The sequence below is a fragment of the Elephas maximus genome, chromosome 19, assembly GCF_024166365.1.
Source record: "Elephas maximus indicus isolate mEleMax1 chromosome 19, mEleMax1 primary haplotype, whole genome shotgun sequence".
Taxonomy (NCBI): Eukaryota; Metazoa; Chordata; class Mammalia; order Proboscidea; family Elephantidae; genus Elephas; species Elephas maximus.
In genome coordinates this window covers 5,676,774-5,695,601 of record NC_064837.1, presented here as the reverse complement: position 1 = coordinate 5,695,601, position 18,828 = coordinate 5,676,774, and the positions used below count along the sequence as shown (strand labels likewise).

The following is an 18,828-nucleotide window of genomic DNA, read 5'->3' as shown; positions in this document are numbered from 1 at the left end:
GGCAGGGTGCTGACAGCCTTCCCCCCAAGTGTCAGTGAGGAAGGAGCATCTCTGTCCTCTAGAACACTCTCATGGGTGGACTCTGCTGCTGTACCTTAGGTACCCAATGCTTATACCCATAAAGACTGGTAGTCACCACTATCCTCAAACCCCTTTTGGGGGTGGCTTGGTGGCATGGATGGAGCTTCAGCCCTCAAATCCCTGCTGTGGGTAGGTGAGGGCTTTGTTTAATAGGTAGAGTGGTAACAGACCTCCAAAACCTGCCTCTCCACTGCACAGCTGAAACAATTACAGCCAGGCCTCAAACAGATTTGCCTTTGCATTATAATAGCCACCTGGTTCCCTGTAGGGGTGAAAGCCAAAGTCTGTGGATCTCTTGTGCCTGGACTGGAGCCTCTTCTGCTCTGATCTTCCAGTTTAGGGGAGTTGGGAAAGTATTTTTCCCGTTTGTTAATTTGGTCCTTCTCCCAGGCCAAGAGAATGGGTCAGAAAAAACAAGGCACTTCTATCTCAGGTCCAGGGAATTCAAATGTTAATGAAGCTGGCTGAGGCAGGGAGGGGAGGGATCAGGTAGATAGGAGAGAGTACTTTCAGAAGGAGCTATTAGATCTGCACCATAAAATAGACAAAATCACTTATCTTGTGTTCAGAGCACTGTTTTATCTTCAGTTCCAGAGGCATGTGTAGCCTGTGTGCACTGGCTGCGTCCCTGCCGAGATTGTCCCAGGGGTTAGGGCTACATCCTGGGCTTGCCGTGTCTTAGGAAACTACCGTCAGCCCCACCGCATTCGCGCCAAATAAGGGCACCAAGGAATCAGAGCTGAGGTGCTGCGTGGGCTCTGTAACTCGTCACTGCTTCTGTGTGGTCTCTCACTCCCCTGTCACTCAGGTCAATTCCTTAGTTCTATGTTTAATGGTCAGGGTTCATAGATTGTCATATATGTAATTGATTCACTTGTTTTTTCATGTCTTTGTTGCAAGAGCGTTTGGCGGAAGCTTCTGCCTAGTTAGGTATCTTGGCCCCACCCACCCGAACAGCTGCCTCTTGATCTACAAGCAGGTTCCTCATGAGCACAACTAAGTGTTCTGGAATTCCCATTCTTTGCAATGTTATCCATAATTTGTTATGATCTGCATAGTCAAATGCCTTTGCATGGTCAATAAAACACAGGTAAACAGCCTTCTGGTATTCTCTGCTTTCAGTCAGGATCCGTCTTACATCAGCAATGATATCCCTGGTACACATCCTCTTCTGAATCTGGCCTGAATTTCTGGCAGTTTCCAGTCTATGTACTGCTGCAGCCGCATTTGAATGATCTTCAGCAAAATTTTGCTTATGTATGATGTTAATTATATTGTTTGATAATTTCCACATTCGATTGGATCACCTTTCTTGGGAATAAGCATAAATATGGATCTCTTCCAGTAAGTTGGCCAGGTAGCTGTCTTCCAAATTTCTTGGCATAGGTGAGTAGGCACTTCCAGTGCTGCATTTGTTTGTTGAAACATATCAATTTATATTCCATCAATTCTCCTCCAGCAATTCCCTTATATCCTTATGAAAATTTTTAGTTAATACTCTTTGAATTACTAAACACATTTGCTGTGTCTCTTAACTTTTCTGTAAAAACAGGACTATCACTTTTATCTTCAACTATTTAAATACAGCCCCATGCTTAACATAGCAAATTAAAGAGTTTCAATAGCTTTTCCCCCTCGGTTTATCTGAATTTTTCAAAATATAATAAACACAACATTTTAAATAGAAATAACACATTATTTATAAAAAATGCATTTAAAAAAAAAAGTTGAGTTTAATTCTCTAATGTTCTTGTTACTTTTACCCTTTTGCTTTTTCCAAGGGGTTGAGAGTGTTTTATTAATGTACACAGGCGCAGAATTTAAAAAAGGCAATTAGATCCACAAGGTTTTTTATTCATATTCCCAGTCACTTTCCAGCCTCCCTCTTATTTCCCTCTCCCCAAAGGAACCCACTACCCACACTTTTACGTGTTTCTTGTGGTCTCTGCATGTCTTTAACTAGTGTGCTGGTATTAGCACTTCTTGATTTTTCAGCTTTACATATTATCTATCATCTCCCCACTATTCAAGATGAAAAATTAGCTTTGTTTTTTTCATCCTTTTGGCTTTTGCACAGAAATATGCCATTCTTTCTCCTTCAGCCTTTTAATATAATTATGCAGTAATTTTATTTTTATCAAGTATTCATTCCTTGAATTGTTCTAATCGTGTAAATGCTATTGAGAGCTGAGCCTAGTAAACTATGATAATTTTTCCTTACCTGCACAGATTTTTACATTCCCTGGAATCAATAATTATCTTTTTTTTTTTTCAGTTGTTTGCTTATTTTTCTGTGTACTGATCACCAGTTTAACTCAAACTAGGAACTGTCTGAATCTCTCTTCAATAAATTCATTCACATTTTGTATTTTAATGCTTTCCTTTTCTTGAAGAAATTTGCTCTGAGATTCTTCTGACCTGTTGTGACTTGGGATGGCAGTCCTCTACAAAGGTTATCCTAGGTTCTCCCTATATCACCAGACTGGGAATTTTTCTTCACTCCTTTCTTGTGTTGGAGGTCATGTTTCTTCAATCTATGTCTTCTGCTTTCTTGGTTTATTCCCTTGTTTTGTAGGAGAATGTTTTTTAGTGGCCTCCTTTGAATGGATACATAAGAGCTAAATTTTTTAAGACCTTAAATTTCTGAAAATATTATTTTACCCTGGCACTTGTCAATGAAGAAAGTTTTGTACTCTTTTAGGAATGAAAGAAAAGTAGTTCTATTGAGGAATAGAAACAGTTATAGTTGGGGAGCACTAGGTAGAAATACAAAGTACTCTGCAGTACAAGCAGAGAGAGGGTTATGTGTACATAGAGAACAAAGGAAAGGTAGGGGGTTAATGATTGATTGTAAATAAATAAGATCAGCTTCAGCTTAAAGTCCTTTGAAATGTAAAAGTCAATTACTTGGTTAGGGAAAAGTGAGTTACCACTTAGGTATAAGACAACAGCTGGTTCAGTTATACTTGCTTGTAGAATTTTAGTCAGCTATTGATGATTGTGGACACCCTAGTGGCTTAGTGGTTAAGTGCTATGGCTGCTTAACGAAAGGTAGGCAGTTCAAATCCACCAAGCACTCCTTAGAAACTCAGTGGGGCAGTTCTACTCTGTCCTCTAGGGTTGCTATGAGTCATAATCAACTGGATGACAATGGGTTTGGTTTTTGGGTTTGGTTATTCATGATTGTAGCTAATTCCAGGAGCAAGTTGTTTATACATTCTTCCCAAATAGTTTACATCTTGACCATTTTGGTTAGTTATGAACACTTTTTTTTCTGAGAACGTCACTTACATCTTGACACACTCTTCCTAAATGGTTTACATCCTGACCTTTTGTTTTCTGAGAATGTATGTTGGCCCTATCACTCTTAGTCTGATGTGAATGCCTCCAGTTTGAAACTTTTCAATTTACATTTCCCCCTTTTGATCAAGTGCCCCCTAGGTGGCAATGATCACCCACAATAGAGTAACCTTTCTTTTGCAAAGACTATGCCTGTCTTCTTGAGGAGCTTTGATTAACAAAAATTGTTTTCTTCATCTTGACAAACTAATAGCCCTTATCTTCAGGGTGAGTAAGTTTTATGAGGAACATCTTGAAAGACAAGGCCACATCTGAGGAACACATTTCAGTCAGGACAGAATGATAGAGGTCAAGATGAAACATACCTAGGGAGACAAAAGGGAGGTGATTTAACAACACAGTCATTGGTGAAAGCCTGTGAAGCCAGCATGATTTTATGTGATGGACCTAATGGTTTTGAAATACAGTATTTCATGAGTAAAATGCATTCAACTAAAGCAAAACAACATTTTATAATTACAATAATAGAAACAATGAGGAAAATAAAGATTCAAAAACAAAGTAGCAATTTTTTTTTTTACCATTCTCCCTAAGAGCAAAACCAATTACTTATAATTTCAGTTAAGGAAGGAACACAATTGTTGAGATTTGGCACTATGTGTTGCATATGGGAAACATAGTGAGTGATATTAGACCTATTAGCAGGAATATAAACATAACAATCAGTTTTAATGATGGCATAGGTGCTTCTTGGTGCAATTGTAAGGATACCAAGGGCCACTCAGTTTTGAAGAAATACTTTTGTCATCATAGTCACTTCAGTATTAATTTCTCGGAGTCTATGGTGGAATCATTTAAAGTACTATGAACACATTTAATCAGAACTTTGACGTGTGCCATAATGTCTTCTAATCCTATGTGAGGTACAAAAATGGAAGTCAAATTATCATGCCATTGAAAGGCAAACCTGGACTAATGAACTTTTGAAAGGGGAGCATCAGCTGTAAGAGGTAAGTCAGTTAATATTTGACTTTGGGTCCTGCTCAATCTCATAGCACATCTTTGAATCCATTCCGGTGAGAGCCAAGGACAAATGTTAGAGCCACATAATCAAGATGTGCCATTTGGGCTAGTTAAATACCAAGAATCAGGAGATGAGAAAAACCCTTGCCATAGGATGTTCTGCAGCCAGAATAGTGTTATTAGTTACCAAAATAGCTGATTTTTTTCATTAAAAGAGGGAAGGGGAAAAAATGTTTTCTTATGTCTAGAAAATAGAGCATTGAACATCAGCAATATTCTCATGTAAATGTTATAGTCATTCTTTTAGTTTACTCAGTTCTATGTAGTTAATTTTGGTTCCATGCAATTCTGGATCAGCAGTATTCTGAAAACACTGTCAGCTTCTACATAAGAGTTCTAGAAATTTTAGTCCAATTATATCCACATTCAAATATTATAGTCTTCTTCATATGTCTGATATATTTTGATCCATTTTTGTTGAACTATTTTGGTCAAGTGTTTTCAGTGAATCAACAAAGTAAAACTTATCTGCAGATGACAACTTAAAAATGGTCATGGTTAACTTATAATAATAATTCCTAAAAGTGAAGGGCTTGATGGGAATTTATTACAAAAGTGATGCAAAGCCAAATAAAGTCAATCCCCCCCAAAAAAACCTTTAGATGAACATATATCTAAACATAATGATTAAGCTTATTTTCAAAGAGCTTCAGATATAACACATAATAAGCTTGAGACATAATACTAAATACTTAGGATATACCAAGAAAATATACCAAGATTATCAAGCCTCTAAACATCTGAATACAAATAAAAACTCCATGAGTAAATGATGTGAATTCCCCGGTTAAAACCATTGGCTTTGATCGTGCTAGATTTGAAGGAAACAAAGTCGTGGCCAAGTTAGCCACTGAAATAATAAAATTATGACATAATATTATGCACTTGTTGTCTAATATAAGTAAAATATTACTGACACATAACTCATAGAAAATTTGGTACATCTCCTGATTTGACAACATATTTCAGGTAACTCATAGCATAGTAAATAAATCTTTTTTATTTTTTTAGCACTTCCTTTTTATAAACCAAAAGCAAATATTTAATGCCGTTCCATGAAGTTTCACAGTTGTCAGGAGTTTATCACAGGCCACTGAGAAACAATACTTCAGCTATTTAACCAAAGGTCTTGAAGATAAAAACTAGCTTTGTCCAAAGCCATGTGGTTTGGTTTTTGAGTTAGGAACTTATTCTATCAAACCCTTGCCTTTAAGGCAGGTTGCACAAAAAACAAAATTCACTCCTCAACCTAGTAATCAAGAAAATTTTTCTATCTTAACAATGAGAAACTTAATTGTTTGCTTTGTATGCTATTTGACATTAAAGCTCTTAAAAAATTCTCATAAACTAACCATCAAATTTTTAACCTCAGTAAATGAGAATTTTGACCATATCAAATAAGTTCCCTTTTAAATTTCCTGTCTTTGTGACATATCTCTTATAATAGAACCCTTTAGGTGACAAAAATGATCACACTTTTTATTAACCCAAATATACACGTGTATACATACATATATGTGTGTGTATATATACACATAAACACATATATACATATATATATGGAAACCCTGGTGGTGTAGTGATTAAGTGCTTCAGCTACTAACCAAAAGATCAGCAGTTCAAACCCACCAGGTGCTCCTTGGAAACCATGTAGGACAGTTCTATCCTGTTCTATAGGGCCATGATGAGTTGGAATTGATTCAATGGCAATGGGTTTGGTTTTATATGTATATATACATACATAAACATATATATACTCTTTCTCTGTGATGTAAAAAGAGTCTTTAAACTTCAATTATAGTAAATATCTATTAACTCAATCTAATATCAGTAAGGCACCTAAAATATTGGAAATTAATTTAAGCCTATATACTACAAAACTTAATTACTGCTGAGGTAAAGTTTGTTTAAATAGTCTATTTTTTCTCTACTTATATTCAAGTGGGAAACCTACGGGGTGATTAGAAGCTCTTGGTGCACCAGTGGGTATGTATCAACTATGAGTCTCACTGTAATGAGATCTGGCTGGCCTGTCTTTCTTCTTGATCTGCTCAGAGAAGGCGCTTCCAAGTTTTGAGGCCCAGGCTACTAGTATTCAAAGACTTCTACTGTAAGAGAGTTGGGTATAATCAAGTGCAGTGCAGTAAGATTATTTCAAATAGTAAGTACATTAAAGGATGAACTTAAGGTTAAAAATGACATATGGAACATATGTATATATCTACTTTCTTTCCCTTCTAAAACCCCACTAAGAATGAGATAAAGGGAGTTTTAGAAGACTTGAAGGAAGAAAAAAGAAGGTTGGGCATTTCAAAATTTGCTTATCAATGCTCACTTAATCCATCTCTTTATAGTCTGAAGATTCACTTATGGTCCATTGTCTAGAGACTCTCTGGTTTACCATCTCCAGGGAATAAACCTCCAAAATTCTGCCAGGGAAGGGAAGGGAATTTTCCCAGTTGCATTGAGTAAAACCTAATTTCTAAAAGACTTTCACATAAGCCTTCTTATTTTAGCTCTCTCCTCCCTTTACCTTCATTACTAGAGGTAGCTGTTAACACACAATTACTGAGATTTTGGAGAGTCTGTGGTACACATCTCTACCTTCTCTCATGCTGACTTAGATTCAGCCTTCTTAAGTAGGTTCCTTATTATTTACCCATCTGCTTTTCAGATTTCAAAATATTGTTGCTATTATGTTCTCTGCTAGTTGTCTCATCTTGTTGGTTTATATCTTCTAAAAAGTCACTTTATCTGCATTCTTGGTGAGGTTTCAGGAGGGAAACAAAACAGATACCAAACCAAACCCATAGCCATCGAGTTGATTCTGACTCATAGTGACCCTATAGAACAGAGTAGAACTGCCCCATAGAGTTTCCAAGGAGAGCCTGGCGGATTTGAACTGCTGACCTCTTGGTTAGCAGGTATAGTACTTAACCACTATGCCACCAGGGTTTCCAAAATAGATACACATGTTCAACTTTCCATATTTCTCTGAAATTTCATCCTTTAGTGTGCTTACTAGCTGAGATAATCATGGAATACTGCACTTGATGATGTCCAACTCTTCAACAGCACAAATCTTGAGCATCTTTGTTAATATAGGCTAATAATAGTGTGCTGTAGCAATAACAACCCAAAAATTTCAGTGCCTTAACACAACAAAAATTTAATTCTTACTTTAAGTAAATGTCAGTTGTTGTTGGTAGGGAGTGGTACTGCTTCCCAGTCAATGGGAGTTGACAGAGGTGTGACCTTCTTGTGGTTGCACAACTTGAAATATGTAATCTTCTTGGTTGCCATAGTAGAGAGCCTAAAAATGATGAGCTCGCATTTCACTGGCCAGGACATCACATGATTCTGCTTTACTGAAACAAGCAAGAAAGTATAATTCCCTCAGTTATTTGAAAGGAAGAGATATTAGCCAACACTAGAAGTCACTACCATAACTCCTATCACACATCATTAAAAATCCAAACCAAACCTGTTATTGTCGAGTTGATTTCAATTCATAGGGAGCCTATAGGACAGAGTAGAACTGCCCCATAGGTTTTCCTAGGCTGAAATCGTCATGAAAGGAGACTGCCACATCTTTCTTCCACGGAGTAGCTGCTGGGATTGAATGCCCTTTCGGTTAGCGGCTGAGTGCTTTTAACCACTGTGCCACCAGATCTCCTCTCATTATAAATATACATTAATCTAATTTTTTTTTTTAAGAGGGTGTATTAGGTAGGGTAAGACTAAAAAAAAAAAAAACTAAATCCATTGGCGTTGAGTCAATTCTGGCTATAGCGATCCTACAGGATAGAATAGAACTGCCCCATAGGGTTTAGGGTTTCTAAGAAGCGCCTTGTAGATTCAAACTGCCGACCTTTTGCTTAGCAGCCGAGCTCTTAACCACTGCACCACCAAGTCCACATAGGGTAACCCTAGGCAGCTATCTAAAGGAAGCCCAACACAATTCAGTGGCTTAAATGGACAAGCAGTTATTTATCTCTCCAAAACAAAAAAAAAAAAAATTTTTTTTTTTTTTGTTTATAACTCGTATGGAAACCCTGGTGGAGTAGTGGTGAAGTGCTATGGCTGCTAATCAAAAGGTCGAATCCACTGGGTGCACCCTGGAAACTCTATGGGGCAGGTCTACTCTGTCCTATAGGGTCTCCGTGAATCAGAATTGACTCGACGGCAACGGGTTTGGTTTTTGGTTTTTTATAACTCATATAGGTCACTATGAGTCAGAACAAACTCATTAGCAAAGGGTTTTTGGTAACGCATTAAGGTAAGCATTAGATGTTGGCTTACGACTCTGCTCCAAGCTAGGTGCTTTGTCTCTTGTAGTTGCATTTTACTCTCACAACTCTGCTCTAAGTAAATAATTTGTATGCTAATGTCCATTTGAGAAAACTAAGATGCAGAGAATTTACACATCGTGCCCAGTCACTAAGGAAGTGGTAGAAACAGAATGCCCACACTAAGACTAATTGTGTAAGGTTCTAACAATAAGTCCCAAACCTTTCCTTCTGACACCTTGACACCCTCTTCCATGAGACATGCCATTGTGTTTGATGATACAAAAGAAGTGTTTATGGAGAAAACATAGAGGTTCTAGTGAAGGACAAGACCATTGTGGAACCCAGGCCATGGAGAAGATAGAAAAGATTTCATTCAGGGATACTCCGGAAAAAAAAAAACCAAAACAAAACATGGACTGTGATCCTTGTATGATTATACTGGTAGAAACTTTGACTTGATTCAGAGAAAGCTTGAGGGTTTGTCTTTATGTTTGCTGCTTATGTCAATACTTTCATTTTTACAAGCAGAAATTGATCAACCATGAGATAAACATGTTATTTTAAATGATATACAATTAATGAAAACTTTTCTAACTGGTATCCCTAAATTTATTTTTCTTCAACATATATCACCTTAAATAAAGATAATGTCAAATCTAAAAATGTATGAAACTGAAAGATGAAGTCTTAAAGTTCTGGAATACAGAAATGGCAGGGAAAATAACAGAGAGTTGAACTATTTCCACAGTCAAACAGCTTTCCCTGTTCCATAGTGCTCCAGGGAGTCTCCCGGTAATAGCCTGTTCTTCCTCAATTTTCTGTGGGCACAATTAAACCCCTTTCAATATAATCACAAATTACAAGATGCTTTAACTTCATGTTAAGAAATGTTATAAGCAAATGTGAAGTTTAGAAGAAAGTCTCTTATGTCAATGTTTATGACCAACATTGGGAGGTAATTATCAGTTGATTAATGATGGGCTAGCTAAAGATATTTTGGCAACATATGGAATGGAAAATGATTCTGAGTCAGTTAGTGACCGATTTCCAAGAGGAGGAAGAATGGTGTGGAGTGAAAGAATAATTATTTCTGTGGAAGCTGGGGATGCAGTTGGAGCCCTAAACAAATGGGTCCTCAAATGAACCCCAGAATGTGAGGAAGAAACAGTGGCTGGGTAAGATCTATTGTCCCCTCTCAGGGAAGCATCAATTTTGATTAGAGTTAAAAATATCGTGGTATTAAAAAAAAAATTCCAGATTTCTCTGGGAGCTAAAACATAGACCATTTAGTAAGCTCAAAATATGTTCATAATTATCAATTGTTTGATCTTTATATCAGACAGTAAAAGGAACAAGGTTGCTTTCACTGTTGAGAATGAACATAACTCCAGAACTAAATTCAGGAAACCACATCCCATGTCCAGAATAATTACTAGCCTTAGGTATCTGGGTCCACCCTGGTAAAAGTTGAAAAGTGGGCCAAAATGGTACCTTCATTTACCCTACTATGGTCTCTTTTCTTTCTTCTGGTGACACCCCTTTCTGCACCAGGCACTCTGCGTACCTCAGAGATGAACAAGAAATGAAGATTTTATAAGACAGTGAGATAGGCCTTTTGTCTAAGTCTGAATGGTGTTTTCAACAAAAGTAGGGAATAAACAAGAAATAAGTTGCTGGAGTAACTCACTGGCAAATACTCCGAGAGTGGCCCGCACTAAACACTTAAAGGCCAGCACAGAACCAAGTTCTTTGAAAGCATCATTTCATTTAACCCTTACCACAAAAATCTACTAAGGGAAGTGTGTTGTTAATTGTTTTACAGTAAGAATTCTATTGTTTAGTGACATTAAGTGTTGTATTCAAGGTCATGCAGAAGGTCAGTGAACCAGGTCAGATTTGAAACAAGAGTATTCTGACTGCAGACCCTCTCCAAAATCACCCAATTAAAGCCCAAATCTTATGTTATTTCTGTCACCCTCTTACTGAGACACCCCTCAGTTCTCCATGGTGCATGTTATCCTTCGTATAATGAATAATAAATTCAACTTGTTTAACTACATGTGTGACCTGGTGGTCTTTGGACAAAGGGTCTTTGGACAAATCCCATAGTCAATCCATGACTCCATCATCACTAAAGCAGACTAATTAAGAATCTCTCTCTTACCACCTCTTTCATCCTCTCGGACCCTGGTCAAATGCCTGTGACATTCACAGGTTCAGAGTTGTGAGGGTGGGTGTATGATTTTTCCTGTTTTCCTGAGCGCAACAGGTTCTCGGCATCCTAAGTGTCAGTTTAAAGCCTTTTATATCTAGGCAGATGTAAAGCCAACTCCTTACCAGTATGGAGCCCAGGATCTCTTTCCCTCAGTCAGGAGGGCTCAGGAGGTGGGCCTGCAGAATCACTTTCATTCCTGGAGTCATATAAAATATATCCTCTAATTTCCACAATGAGAGACTCAGTGCATGACTTGTGTAGGGATATGCACAGGGTTGGCTAATGGAATACTGGGAGGTACAGACTATCCAAATGCTTTATACTCACATAAATGTGTGTGCTTGGGCTCATGGTAGAAACTCAGATGATTGCAAGGGTAAGTGCCTAGGTGAAATGGGCCAGGAATATAACACAATATGAGGTAGCGGGATCTTTGGCAAACTGTGGGATCACGTCCTTTCTAAAGAGGAACCAAAAAACTCAAACCCATTGCCATTGAGTTGATTTTGACTCATGGCGACCCTACAGGACAGAGTAGAACTGGCCTCATAGGGTTTCCAAGGAGCAGATCATGGATTCAAAGTGCCGACCTTTTGGTTAGCAGCCGCGTAGCTCTTAACCATCGCACCACCAGAGGAGAACACTTTAATAGTTCAATTTAATTACTACTGCTTGCTGTCATGAGGTAAAGGGGTCCCAGTGTGACCAGATCTTTTGATTTTTCAAGTTAATTGGAAATGTAGATTTTAAAACATAAAACCTCCTCATTTTTATATGCTAGCATTGAATTAAAAAATTTTAAATATGTTGAGTACATTTAAAACAAAAACAAAGCAAATTAAACCTGTCTCTTTTCAGTTTGTGACCCTACCATATCACTTTTGCCTACTTTACAGAGCAAAAATAAAAAAACACTTGAATGGATTCCCCACTTTCTTTTCTTTCCTTCTTTTGCTGCAGAGGTGTCTCTCCTTGTGGGTTTTCCTAGGAGTATAAAATTTTAAATATTTGGATTTCCTTGTAAATACATACAATTCTTAATGATAATCATTTCCATCTGGGTAATCTCCAAAAGCAATTCTTTGATGACATGTTAGGGACTTAGGGAACTGAGCAAAGTCACTACTTCTTGGAATGGAATTTTCAGGTTGAATTTATGGTGAATTATCCTAAAGCGAAGGGATGTACTTTGTTATAAAACTATTAAAAAAATCAAAATTGTTTTCTTAGTTCAGTCAGGTCTTTTTGTAAGGTTAGTTGTTAGGCAAAAATAAGTCCTATAAATTTTCTTGTAAATTAAAAAAAAAAGAAACTACAAACCTAATTCTAAGATAATGAAAGTAAAATCAAGCAAAAATGTTTTGCTTTTCATATTGTGGTGTTTATCTTCCATGGTTATGATGTTGTTTGGTGCTTAGATAAGGCTTTGCTTATTTGATTAACAGATGTGTAATAATTCCTTTTTTCCACACCTCTCTCAGGAGTTCTCATTTTTCTTTGGAAATAATGGTGTAGAACTCGGCAAACTCAGTGTCACTGAGGATTCGAGAAAAAGCAATCTGTGCTATGTGTTTAAATTGGGCAAGGCTTTTTAGGATATAAAAACACATAGCCTCTGGGTGATGCAAATACTTAGTGAGCTCAGCTGCTAACCGAAAGGATGGAGGTTTGATTCCACCCAAACGTGCCTCAGAAGAAAGACTTGGCAGTCAACTTCAGCAAAACTAGTCATTGAAGAAACTCTGTGGCTCACAGTTCTACGCTGACACGTACGAGGTTGCCATGAATTGAAGTGTACTCAACGGCAACTGGTTTTTAATATAACGCTTACCCTACGCCGCTGAGTGCCACTGAGTACAACCGCCTCTGAGGGCTTCCAAGTCTGTAGTCTTTATAGAAGCAGATTGCCACATCTTTTTCCTGCAGAGTCGCTGGTGTGTTTAAACCTCTGACCTTTTGAGTTAGCAGCTGAGTTCTTAACTACTGAGCCACCAGGGCTCATATGCAGCCTGTATAATTTTATGATCAAGACTCATATTAATCGTAGAAATGGAACAGCCTTCAGTGGTCATTAAATTCACCTCTATCCAATGACTGAGCAAATATTCACCCAGTCTATGCTTAAATCCTTCCAATGATAGAGATAATCCGAATCCTACTCTCTAGTCTATCTTGAAAAGTTTTAATAGAAAAAATCTTTCCTTACATAGACTAATTATATATGTCACCATTTTGACTTAGTTTCATAGCTTAAGCCATACAAAATAAATACAATCCTTCTTCCACATGGAAACTCTCTAAATAGTTGAAGATAGTTTTCACATTCTCTTTGTGAACATGAAAGTTCTATCAATCTCTTCAGATCGTGTTTGCTTCAAACATAAGTTCTGTTTTCAACAGCCTGGTCACTCTTTCCTCTTTGTACTTCAGTTTGTTTAAATCCACTTTAAGGGGTGGTACCCAACAGTGTTGTAGCCAGTAGATATTGCGATAATTGCACTTCCACAGATCCAGCATATGATTACATTGTTGCTGTTATTGTTGTTAGCTGTTGTCCAGTCATCCCCAACTCATGGTGAACCCATGAACAGTGGGTTTGGACTGTTATGATAGACATAGTTTTCACTGGTTGATTTTCAGAAGCAGATTGCTAGGCCTTTCTGCCTAGTCTGTCTAAGTCTGGAAGCTCTGTTGAAACCTGTTGAAGATAGACTAAAGGGTGGTATTCATAAATTCTCTATAATTGGAAAGATTTAAGCATAGGCTAGAACAATATTTCCTCAAACATTGGATGGGGTTGAATTTAATGACCATCTCAATTCCTCACACACAGATGGAATTCCAACCTGGCAAATAAAAGCTAACATTAGAATGTATTAGCCTTTTTAAAATGACCTTATCAAGTGGTTGAAGAATTTTGAATTAATTGTCAGCTGAAACTCCCAAGTATTTTCACTGATGTGCTGCTAGCAACACACACCTAAACCATACTGTATTTGTATAACAAGTACCTTGGATCCAAGGGTGGAATCTTAGGTCTATCCCTGTTGAGTGTCACCTTATTTGATTTGTGCTTTACATTGTTAAAAAAAAAAAAAAAACCCAGAGAACTTACACACAGATTAATTTCTGATCGTATGCTCATTGTAGAGATACATTTGGACCTCATTACCACCAAGCAAGAAGAGCCAGGAGTGTGTGCGTCCTTTGGACCAGGGATCCCTGCACTGAGAATCTCCTAGACTTGGGAAGATTGATGACAAACACCTTCCTCCAGAGCTGACAGAGAGAGAGAGAAGACCTTTCCCTGGATCTGGCACCCTGAATTCAGACTTCTAGCCTCCTAGACTGTAAGAGAATAAATTTCTCTTTGTTAAAGCCATCCACTTGTGATATTTCTGTTATAACAGCACTAGATAACCCCACAAGTCTGTCAGTTTGTTGTACTGTGGGGGCTTGCATGTTGCTGTGATGCTGGAAGCTATGCCACTGGTATTCAGATATCAGCAGGGTCACCCGTGGAGGACAGGTTTCAGCTGAGCTTCCAGACTAAGACAGACTAGGAAGAAGGACTCAGCAGTCTACTTCTGAAAAGATTTAGCCAGTGAAAACCTTAGGAATAGCAACAGAACATTGTCTGATATAGTGCCAGAAGATGAGCCACTCAGGTTGGAAGATACTCAGAAGATGACAGGGGAAGAGCTGCCTCCTTAAAGTAGAGTTGACCTTAATGACGTGGATGGAGTCAAGCTTTTGAGACCTTTATTTGCTGGTGTGGCATGACTCAAAATGAGAATAAACAGCTGCAAACATCCATTAATAATTGGAACCTAGAAAGTATGAAGTATGAATCTAGGAAAATTGGATATTGCCAAAAATGAAATGGAACACATAAACATTGATATCTTAGTCATCAGCGAGCTGAAATAGACCGGTACTAGCCATTTGAATTGGACAATCACATAGTCTACTCTGCCAGGAATGACAACTTGAAAAGGAATGGTGCTGCATGCATCATGAAAAAGAACATTTCAAGATCTATCCTGAAATACAACACTGTCAGTGATAGGATAATATCCATACCCCTACAAGAAAGACCAGTTAATACAATTATTATTCAACTATACGCACCAGCCACTTAGACCAAAGAGAAAGAAATGAAGATTTTTATTAGCTTCTGCAGTCTGAAATTGATCTAACATCCAATCAGGATGCATTGACAATTACTGGTGATTGGAATACGAAAGTTGGAAACAAAGAAGAAGGATCAGTAGTTGGAAAATATGGCCTTGGTAATAGAAACAACATTGGAGATCTCATAATAGAATTTTGCAAGACCAATGACTTCTTCATTGCAAATACCTTATTTCTGGCGACTATACACATGGACCTTGCCAGATGGAATACACAGGAATCGAATCAACTACATCTATGGAAAGAAAAGTTGGAAAAGCTCAGTGTCATCAGTCAGAACAAGGTCAGGGCCAGCTGTGGAACAAGCCATCACTTGGTCATATGCAAGTTCAAGCTGAAACTGAAGAAAATCAGAGAAAGTCCATGACAGCCAAAATATGACCTTGAGTATATCCCATCTGAATTTAGAGACCATCTCAAGAATAGATTTGATGAGTAGCACACTAATGGCCAAACACCAGAGGAGTTGTGGAATGACATCAAGGACATCAAACAGGAAGAAAGCAAAAATTCATTGAAAAGACAGGAAAAACAGAAAAGAACAAGATGGGTGTCAGAGGAGACTCTGAAACTTGCTCTTGAGTGTCGAGCAACTAAAGCAAAAGGAAGAAATGATGAAGTAAAAGAACTGAACAGAAGATTTCAAAGGGCAGCTTAAGAAGACAAAGTAAAGTATTATAATGACACGTGTAAAGTGCTGGAGATGGAAAACCAAAAGGGAAGACCACTCTCGGCATGTCTCAAGCTGAAAAAACCGATGGAAAAATTCAAGCCTCGAGTTGCAATAGTGAAGGATTCTATGGGGAAAATATTAAACAATGCAGGAAGCATCAAAAGAAGGTGGAAGGAATACACAGAGTCATTATACCAAAAAAAGTTAGTCAACGTTCAGCCATTTCAAGAGGTAGCATATGATCAGGAACCAATGGTACTGAAGGAAGAAGTCCAAGCTGCAGTGGAGGCACTGGTGAAAAACAAGGCTCCAGGAAGTGATGGAATATTAATTGAGATGTTTCAACAAACAGATTCAGCACTGGAAGTGCTTGCTTGTTTATCCCAAGAAATTTGGAAGACAGCTACCCAGCCAACCAACCGGAAGAGATCCATACTTATGCCTATTTCCAAGAAAGGTGATCCAACCAAATGCAGAAATCATAGAACAATATCATTAATATCACATGCAAGCAAAATTTTGCTGAAGATCATTCAAAAGCAGCTGCAGCAGAATATAGATAGGGAACTGACAGAAATTCATGCCAGATTCAGAAGAGGACATGGAACCAGGGATATCATTGCTGATGTCAGATGGATCCTGGCTAAAAGCAGAGAATACTAAAAGGATGTCTACCTGTGTTTTATTGACTGTGCAAAGGTATTCGACTGTGTGGATCATAACAAATTATGGATAACATTGGGAAGAACAGAAATTCCAGAACACTTAATTGTGCTCATGAGGAACCTTTTCATAGATGAAGAGGCAGTTGTTCAGACAGAACAAGGGGATACCGAGTGGTTTAAAGTCAGGAAAGGTGTGTGTCAGGGTTGTATCCTTTCACCATACCTATTCAATATGTATGCTGAACCAATAATCCAAGAAGCTGGACTATATGCAGAAGAATGGGGCATCAGGATTGGAGGAAGACTCATTAACAACCTGCATTATGCAGCTGACACAACCTTGCTTGCTGAAAGTGAAGAGGACTTGAAGCATTTATTAATGAAGATCAAAGACCACAGCCTTCAGTATGAATTACACCTCAACATAAGAAAACAAAAAGCCTCACAACTGGACCAATAAACCACATCATGATAAATTGAGAAAAGACTGAAATTGTCAAGGATTTCATTTTAGTTGTAGCCACAATCAACACCTATGGAAGCAGCAGTCAAGAAATCAAAAGGTGCATTGCATAGGGTAATTCTGCAGCAAAGGACCTTTTTAAAGTGTTGAAAAGCAAAGATATTACCTTGAAGACTAAGGGGCACCTGACCCAAGCCATGGTATTTTCAATCACATCATATGCATGGAAAGCTGGACAATGAATAAGGAAGATCGAAGAAGAATTGACTCCTTTGAATTGTGGTGTTGGTGAAGAATATTGAATATACCATGGACTGCCAAAAGAACGAACAAATCTGTCCCGGAAGAAGTGCGGCCAGAATGCTCCTTAGAAGCAAGCATGGCGAGATTATGACTCACATACTTTGGACATGTTGTCAGGAGGGATCAGTCCCTGGAGAAGGACATCATGCTTGGCGGAGTACAGCGTCAGCGGGAAAGAGGAAGACCCTCAATGAAATGGATTGACACAGTGGCTGCAACAATGGGTGAAGCATAACAACGATTGTAAGGATGGCACAGGACTGGACAGTTTCTTTCTGTGATACATACGGTCACTATGAGTCAGAACTGACTCGAAGGCACCTAACAACAACATCAACAACATAATGGATGTAATCTAATATTCCCATTTTACAGATAAGGAACTGAGGAATTACATAAAAGAGTTCTATCTAGAGGGCACTGATGGTTCTGTGGTAGAATTCCCTGCTTCCATGCAAGTGATCTGGCTTCGATTCCTGGCCAACGTACCCCATACATAGCCATCCCTCATCTGTCACTGAAGACTTGTGTATTGCTATGATACTGGGCAGGTTTTACTGTAGTCTTGAAGTGACCATGTCTTGCTTGGTTTGGAGGCGGCTACTTGGAGGTTTGTGCTAGGAAGGAAAATAATATTATGTTGGTCACTGTTTTCTTTATGAAGAATCTCTCTCTCTCGAACCATTTGATATTTTCAGTATTTTCATCCTCTTGGCATTTTTCTCTTTTGAATCATTCTATAAGTGAAGGTTTATATTTGTCCCAGGTTCAGAACTTAGAGGGATTCGTTTAAGAAAATAAAAAAATCACTTAAGTCTCTCTTCAAACGTTGAAGGTCCAGATAAAGACGGTAGGGAAAGTTCAAATTTCTGCTAGCTTTGCTTTGCGAGATTAGAGTTTCATCTGTGTGTGGGGAATTGGGATGGAGCTACAGGTGGAGCCAGCTGTGGGATATCACCTCAATGACAAATAATGTCTTTACTTTGTTTGCTGTGGCAACCTGAAGCAAGTTGGGACGGTGCCCACAATTGCTAACTGGCAGGACTTCCAGGGATTCTGTAACATCCCTTGGCCTTCAAGAGTACTCAAAATTCCCAGTAGTCTTGAAGCAGCCTCTGATCAATGGATGTCTTATTTCTAGAAAGGCTCCCTTTTGTGATTCTCTTTGGTCCAAGTTTGCACCTCTTGTTTCCCCTTGTGTTTGTTTCCTTGAGTTCTGAGAACCAGGTTCTATTGGTGTATAGGATATTACTTAGAAAGTTTTACTTATTCTTGTTTATCCTTGTTTATGATTAAGCACTGAATGTACTGTTTTAAAAGAGCAGGAAAAGAGGAAATAAGAATGGTGCCAAACGTGTTAAGATAGTAAGTAGAATTATTCTAAAAATGTATAATAGTTAATTAGAAAAATGATATTGTATTATATTTTGTCTTGCTAAGAAAGTCAGTTAACTAACCAATGGAAAATAAACCACTTTTCTGATAGAACTGTAGAAGAACAAACTCTAATCTTTATTCAGTGGTAATGAAAACCAGCCAAAAAACCAAACCAATTGCTG

General features: G+C 38.1%; 1 long non-coding RNA gene across 1 annotated transcript in view; it reads right to left on the bottom strand.

Annotated features, from left to right (window-relative positions):
- Positions 1 to 7,661: 7,661 nt before the first annotated feature.
- LOC126063288 (uncharacterized) overlaps positions 7,662 to 18,828 on the bottom strand; it is a 153,191-nt gene continuing 142,024 nt past the window's right edge. The window contains exon 5 of the long non-coding RNA XR_007514256.1: positions 7,662 to 7,832. This is a non-coding gene — a long non-coding RNA (uncharacterized LOC126063288). The remainder of the gene's footprint in view (positions 7,833 to 18,828) is intronic.